Raw genomic sequence first — 8,598 nt, 5'->3', positions numbered from 1 at the left:
CTCCCCCCACAAAAAGGAAAAAAAAAACTAAACAAAAAGTGTAGAAGAGAATTTGTAGCAGAGAAAAAAAATAAGAGATTCATAGTTCTAACCATCCAGGGTGAGAGCAAGAGAAGAAGGACAGAAAACACAAGAAACCACCTGTGGAGAAATTGGTTAACATCTACAAATTGGTTAACATCTTAATTATTGAGAAAAGTCAACAAAGAATATGAAGCAGAAAATTCTAAAGAAAATTATATAATGACATATTATCTAACTGTATATAATGAGGATTTGTTATGCTTTTCTATAAGCTAATGAAGTGCAAGAAACTGTATATAAGTTATAACCTGTGAAGAGAACCAAAGAAGAAAGAGAACTAGAGAAGAAAGAGTACACTTTTTATTATAGGTCCTTCTTGACCTGAAATTGACAAGAGGAAGCAACATATAATCACCTTAAGAAATTAACATTAAGAAATCAAACATGAGTCAAGTATACATGCATTGAAAATAACTTTGAATATAAAAAATCATTACCTTTAAGAAAAAATTTATTACTAGTTTTTTTTTCAACTCATACATTTGAGTCAGGGATATCACCATTTAAATGGTTTGTAGCCAATTGCACGTATTCATTGTCATTACTATAAAATTTCTCTAGCTCTTGATCTTGGTATGGCTCATTTTCATATACCTCTTCTACTATTTCTCCCATTTCATACAAATCTCTTGGCTTTAAATGCACAACAACACTCCATCCTTTATTGACCACATCATCTACATAATATACCATTTGTGCTTGAGATGCCAAAATATAAGGTTCATGTTCTTCACGGTCTCCAATATGAATTAGTCTATCAAAGTTAACACAATTAAAATTCCATTGATCCTTTTTATATCCTCTTTCTCGTGTAGTATCTGCCCACTTACACTTGAAAAGAACAACTTTGAATTGACCATAATAATTAAGCTCAATGATATCCTCTAACTTTCCATAATAGGATAAGTCCACTTGCCTTAAGTTCTTGTCAACACTGCTTGATACACAAGCTGTATTAGATGTTAAAAACACACCACTATTTTGTGTTCTCAATCCCTCATCTCGAGTCAATGTTCGAAATTTAAACCCATTGATGTTGTACGCAGTAAATCTGTTAGCATTTTCCAATGGACCTCGTGCTAGAAACTTTAAGTCATTAGACATTGTATTTGTTGTGTCTGGATTCATAATCTAAATAAAGAAGTTATGTTAGCCATAATTGAAAGAAAACATAGTAAATAACAGAAAGTGTACTATTTGATAACCCACCCGCCTTTGAAACCAATCAACAAACTCTTTAAACACTCTAGTTTCGATCTCAGTGGTTGAAGGTCGCCTTCCCCTTGAACTTCTTTTTATTAGTTGTCTAAATTCACTACATATATAATCAAACAACATGACTAATATAATTTAATTAGTTTAAATACAAATCACACACTTAATGTAGATTACTCACTCAACAAATGGTGTGACTACTGCACAATTTAAAAGCACATATCGATGGGCTTGTAGTTTTTGCATCTGAGTTAAAGTAAAATTCGAGGAACCTCCTACTGGCTTCCCACCTTGTGGGAAGATAGATGACAGAAAAGGCTCATTATCACCTGTTTTATCACAAACACGCCTTGGTCTATTGAACCTTGTCTCTATATCTTCAATGTATCTAGAACAAAAGGTAAGAGACTCTTCAGCTAAGTATCCCTCAGCTATAAAACCTTCTGGTTTTGCCTTGTTTCGTACAAAGGTCTTTAAATGACCTAATTCCCTATAATAATGAGAAATAAATAGAGTAAACAACTTGGATATTTATGATAATAATACCTTAATCTAAAAGTACTAAGCATTACCTTTCTATAGGATACATATATCGATAATGAACTGGACCTCCAAGTTTTGCTTCCTCTACCAGATGGACAGTTAAATGAACCATAACCGTGAAGAATGATGGTGGGAATAACATCTCTAAGTGGCAAAGTGTTAGCACAATGCGATCTTGAAGCATTTCAAGTTCTTGTGGATTTAAACTTTTACTACAAAGGACTTTAAAAAATGAGCAAAACTCCACCAAGGTTGCAGTGACATGGTTTGGTAACAAATTACGTATTGCCAGCGGTAGTAATTGCTCCATAATAATATGGCAATCGTGACTTTTTAGCCCAAATATTTTTTGTTGCACCTCATCAACACATCTAGAAATGTTACTTGAGTAACCATCCGGTACTATGACATTTTTCAAAGTTTTGAGAAACAACTTTTTGGTATCACGAGTTAGTGAAAACAAAGCAAGGTGATATCTTCCATTATCATCTGGCCAAAGATCCTCTCTTATGCCCATTTCCTTTAAATCTTTCCGAGCATTTACATTGTCTTTGGATTTAGGCTTTTCATTTAACAAAGTATATACCAAATTGTCAAATACATTTTTTTTCAATATGCATGAAATCTAAATTATGGCGTAACAAATTAGACTCCCAATACGGAAGTTCAAAGAAAATGCTTCTTTTTTTCCATTGTTTAACTTCTTCTCTATATCTTTTTCCTCTACCATCCAAAATTACTCCTCTCCCAAATGTAACATTAATATTTTCAACTTGCCTAAAAATGTCAGATCCTGATAATTTTAGTGGTGGATTCCTTGTTTTGGTGCTTCCATCAAAGCGAACACGATTCAATCTAAATCTATGGTTTCTACTCAAAAAGCGACGATGCCCCATAAAACACCATTTCTTACTATAAGGAAGACGACAAGGTATTGCATCAAAGTTACAAGTAGGGCAAGCTAAACCTGTGTGTGTGTTCCAACCAGATAAAATACCTAGGCCAAGAAAGTCACTAATTGTCCACATAAGAGCTACTCGCATCCTGAAAGTTTCATTCAATGAAGAATCAAAGGTCTCCACACCATCATTCCATAGCTCGCGTAACTCATCCACAAGGGGTTGTAAGTACACATCAATATTATTTCCTGGCATTTGCTTACCTGGAATGATCATGGATAGGATCAATGAAGTGTGCTTCATACATATCCATGGTGGAAGATTGTATGGAATTAAAAACACTGGCCAAATACTATAAGTAGAACTCATAGTACCAAAAGGATTAAAACCATCACTAGGAAGGCCTAAACGAACATTTCGAGGATCAGAAGCAAACTCAGGATGCAATAAACTAAATGTTTTCCATGCCTCACCGTCCCTTGGATGCCTTATGAACCCATCTTTGTTCTCTAAAGAATGCCATCTCATATGCTCTGCAGTCTTAGAACACATAAACAATCTTTGCAATCTTGGTTTCAATGGAAAGTAACGCAAAACTTTTACAGGTTGTTTTTTTCTTCTTCTTTGGGTTCCATCTAGATGTACCGCAATGTTTGCATGTTTGCAAATCTTTTTCATCATCTCTTAAATATAACATACAATCATTCGGACATGCATCTATTTTGGTATAGTTAAGACCAAGTTTGTTGATGGTTTTCTTAGCCTTATAAAAAGAAAGAGGCAAGTTTGCTTCATTAAATGCATCTTTTAACAAATCTAGGATCATAGTCATTGCCTTGTCACTTAATCCACACAAAACCTTGATGTGATATAATTTGATTACAAACTCTAATTTTGTGTACTTGCTCCCGTCACACAATGTTTGATTTCCATCATTGAGAAAATCAATAAACTCATTATGATGCTCCTTTGGCCTTTCATTCAAAACATCATCTACACCCAATGGTTGTGTTTTGCCTAGATTAGTACCTTCTTGCCTATAGTGCCCAAATGCTTCATTGATCATTGTTTCCATTGGATTTTCATAATGAAATGCCTCTTGTATATCATCTTCATTACTAGAAATATCTTCTATTTGTTTCTCACCATGAAGATTCCATATAACATAATTTTTGGGAAATGCTTTTAAAATCAAGTGCTCCTCAACTACGCCTCTAGTTTGCCATTTCATAAACCCACATTTGGGACATGGACATTTAATTGTATCTCCAACAGCCCCATTTTCAAAAGCAAAATCTAAGAATTTTTTTAAACCAATTGAGTATTCAATTGTATTCCGAGGCTTAACAATCCAAGATTTATCCATTGGAATAGATACCTAAACAAAATGGCAATAAGTATTTTATAAAATACACAAACACTTATAAAGCATAGAAGAAACACAAATGGTAGTTGTTCTTCAATGTAGGCTACACAAATAATGCTAGTTTTAATAATATAGGCAACATAAACATGACAAATGACAAATGAATAAAGAGATAGAGAATAAAACCAGGATGCTAGTTGAGATTAGGTAATGAGTCCATTGACAGCTGCAAGTAAAAACAAAAGTGAAGAAACACATTAATTGACCATAAGTGATACTCTAAAAAATCATTGAACAAGAGTGCGACAAAGGTGCCTTACGCAAGAGATAGGGTAATAGTTCCATCCAATCTCTCCCAAATAGCATGAAAGTAGTGTTTGATGCAATTGTAAAAGTGTGCTATGAAGTAAAGTTGACTATTGTAGAGAGTGACAAATCGAGCAAAGTGGTGCAATGTGTTAAAGAAGCTGTAGGTATATCGATAAGGTAACAAAAATTTCCAGGTGTACCTTGACTGTAAAGAAGCCACTGGATGTGATGGAGGGCCAGAGTGAAGGAGAGAGCGTAACGAAAGAGGCTACCACAGAGGCTAACCGGGATGATGACGCGACGGAGACGGGGAAACGAAGACAGCGCGACCGAGATGAAGCGAAGAAGAGAACGCCGACGGAGACGGCGCGACTGAGACTGCGCGACAGAGACGGCGCGAAGGAGATTGCGAGACGGAGACGCCGCGAGGGAGACTACGCGACAGAGACGCCGCGAGGGAGACTGCGCGACGGAGACGCCGCGACGGAGACTGCGCAGCGCGACGGCGCGACGAAGACAACGCAGCGCGACGGAGATGGGCGCGACGATGCGACGACACGGCGAAGACGGCGCAGCGCGACAGAGATGGGCGCGACAGCGCGACGAAGACAGCGCAGCACGACGGAGATGGGCGCGACGACGCGACGACGCGGCGACGGAGATGGGCGCGACGACGCGCGAAGACGGCGCAGCGCGACGGAGCTACGACATGGCTTAGGTTTTCGATTGATCAAATTAGGTTTTCGTTTAGGTGAGGTTACAGCACTGTAAACTTACATTTTCGAAAGGTTGAGGTTATGGTTAACTTAGGTTTTCACTTGGAAAAATTTCATTTATTTCAGAGAAGAATGTGCTGTAATTTGTGGAGGTCATAAACCTTCTAAGAAAAAATAAAAAACCTCCTCCATTATTAGCATTTAGAAAAGTTATCATAATCAGTCTATATGAATTTTATTTGTGGAGGTCTTTTTAACTTCCATAAAATGACCCATGCTATATATCCTTTTTTTTGTAGTGAGACTTGTCTTGCTAACAATATTTTTTTCTTTTATTTAAGAATGCTATGAAAACTTGTTTTATGATATGAAATGGAAGTTTGAAGGTATTCTATTTTTGAAATTGTTACTTTTATAAAACTTATATTTTTATATATATGTGGAAGAAAGATGCATTAGATTTATGTTCTATATTTTTGTTTGAATAACAGATAACGTGTTGGTGATGATTATATATGTAACATGTATAAAATATTATGAATATTGGAATGGTTTCCGGATGGTCTTGCATGATTGGATTTTGTTTTTAGACATGTACGGGTTGTTTGCTTATGTTAATGTGACTGGTATTAATAACATGTGTGGTTTTACTTTTAGTAAAATAGAGCTTTTCTTACACCAAGTTCTTTTAGATATAATTTTAGATGCATGATAGAAAGGTTAAGGAGAGAAGTACATTATATACCTAGAATACAAACTTTTACGGTGGATGAAATTTGTTTGATAGAAATAAAGCAAACCATAATCGGTGGACAACATTGTGATGGTTAGAGTTGTGATCAATTAGGTACGACGTATATTTAAAAGGCAAATTTCATGGTTTATTTTTTAGTATTATGTATTGGTAATGAATCTTTAATTTATATATATAAAAAAAATGATGTGATTGATTATAGAAGGTGCAGTAGAAAAATTATGATTTTGGGTTTAACATTTTGTTTCTTAATTTTATACATATTAGGTATGATAAAAAAGAAAAATATTTGATGCGGTGATTTTACAATAAAATTGTGTGTGCTTAAAGTTAAAGAGTTTGGTTTTCACAATTATTTTCCTAAGTCATGGCATCGATAGAAAATTTGTGGTTGGTATATACTATATATAATCAAGATTAAAAGAGTGACTTTAGCATTTTGGTTTATATATATATATATATATATATATATATATATATATGTATGTATATACATATATATATATATATATATATATATATATGTATGTATATACATGTATATATATATATATATATATATATATGTATATATATACATATATACATATATATATATATATATATATATATATATATATTGTCGCAACTTATATCGTGACGGGACGGCGAACTAAAAAAAAATTGATTTGAAAAAAGAGATTAGAAGTCGCCACCATAGTTTATTCTAGAAAATTATGGAAAATCATAAAAACAAAATAAAGTCTGAAATTTAGTGTCCGAGAGTCGGTTACGCGTAGGGAAAGTATTAGCACCCTACATTATCCGTCCAAAGGCGGTACCTTTAATTAAATTTGCAAAAGAGATGTGTTTATTTTATAATATTTATTTTCCCAAAAATAAGAAAATAAATTGAACAAAATATATTTTTTAATGAAAAAGGACCCAACAAGAATTAACATTGGTCCTACGTATTCTCATAAAAAATGAGAAATCAGGGTTACATAGTTCTTCATAATACTATTTAAAAATAACTTGAATAACCTTTTAATTTTTGGGAAGTGAACCTGACAAGGACTTGCCCTGCTCCTACGTATTTTCATTCACAATGGAGAATCAAGGATCATGTAGTTCTTGATAAAACTTGATTAGAATATTTAATTTTTAAAATTGTCTTTTGACATTTTTAAAAATAAGTGTCATGCGACGCGTGCGGTCGGGTTGACACCAAAAAAACAATTTTTATATTTTGTATTTTTTGAAAAAAATTGTCATCTGACGCTAGTGGTTAATTAAACACCAAAACATTTCTATGATTTTTATATTTTGAAAAAGAGTGTCGTGCGACGCGAACGGTCGATTAGACACTAAAACTATTTTTATATTTTGTATTTTTTGAAAAAGATTGTCATTTGACGCGAGTGGTCAATTAGACACCAAAACATTTCTATGATTTTTATATTTTGAAAAAGAGTGTCGTGCGACGCGAACGGTCGATTAGATACTAAAACTATTTTTATAAGGTTTGTATTTTAAAAAAGAGTGTCGTGCGACGCGAACGGTCGATTAGACACAAAAACTATTTTTATAATTTTTGTATTTTAAAAAAGAGTGTCGTGGGACGCGAACGGTCGATTAGACACTAAAAGAAAAAAAATAAAGAAAATAATTTTAAATTTTTATTTATTCTTATTTTTATCATTTTTTGAAATTATTTTAATTTTTATTTCAATTTAAAATATTTTGAGAAAATTATATGATTGAAATGTGAGATTTAATAAAAAAGAGGTAAAATTGGAAATAGAAAAATGAGAGTGCATAAGTGAATATGTGGATGCAATGAGAAAAACTATACACATGGAATGAGGTGCATATAGAAAAACGCGTGGTGCACAAGGTAAATGCATCATAACCTAAAATAAGGAAATTAAAGAGTGGGGTGTGTGTTTAGTGAAAATAAAGGTACATGAGGTAAAATAAAACTAAATGCACGGGGTGTGGAGTTATTACATTGGGGAGAGCATGAAGTAAAGCAAACAAAACAAAAGGTCCAATTATGAAGCAACAGAGGTATGGAAATTAAATTATGGAGGTGCACAAAGTGATATTGTCCAGCAGCAAAAAGCCTATCCCAATTATCTTCATCTTCTTCAAAACAAAACATTCCAAAGCCTCCATTATTGCAAAACGGGGCATAGTAGTCGCACCAACATGGCCATCAACGTTTGCTCTTTGCACGGCCACCAGCGACAGCGCCAACCACCATCGGAAGCCTTATCGAAGTCGGTACAACTCTTCACAATGTCTAAGCCTCCCATGCTCGCGCGCGAAGTCGAAACACCGCGTCATAGTGACTGCCGATGACACCACAATGCTCGAACAAAGTCGCCATCAATGCCACTCGTGTGAAACACCTCAGCGTCGACCTCTAATGTCGTCACCATGCCAAACCTCCACCCACTGTGCCTCCATTATCCATTGTCAGAGTCACCACGCCAGCGTCAACAAATCTCTCGTTCTCCTCTATCCCAAACTTTGATCTCAATACATCAGTAGATTATTTTTCACTGTTGAATTTGATTTTTTGAATATCTTCTATTGCTCACTATTGAATGACTATGGTCTTAATGAATTGAAGATGTGTTTGATGAAGATGAGGATGAACCAAGATTGGAGGAAATACGTTGTATATCTATAATGCATGTGTACAAAAGTTGAAGATGAATGGAAATG

The 8,598-nt window shown here is 34.4% G+C and overlaps 1 pseudogene across 1 annotated transcript; it reads right to left on the bottom strand.

Moving 5' to 3' along the window:
- Positions 1–1,076: 1,076 nt before the first annotated feature.
- Positions 1,077–4,757, bottom strand: LOC114184615 (uncharacterized; annotated as a pseudogene). Its single transcript, XR_014992970.1, has 3 exons — positions 4,617–4,757; positions 1,872–4,333; positions 1,077–1,789 (listed from the first exon to the last, which is right to left on the bottom strand). The product of XR_014992970.1 is annotated as an uncharacterized LOC114184615 (transcript).
- Positions 4,758–8,598: the final 3,841 nt, after the last annotated feature.

The sequence above is a fragment of the Vigna unguiculata genome, chromosome 2 (assembly GCF_037176805.1).
Source record: "Vigna unguiculata cultivar grain cowpea cultivar isolate G323 ecotype 2 chromosome 2, ASM3717680v1, whole genome shotgun sequence".
NCBI lineage: Eukaryota > Viridiplantae > Streptophyta > Magnoliopsida > Fabales > Fabaceae > Vigna > Vigna unguiculata.
The sequence above is the reverse complement of the archived record's forward strand: the minus strand, read 5'-3'. Positions and strand labels throughout refer to the sequence as shown.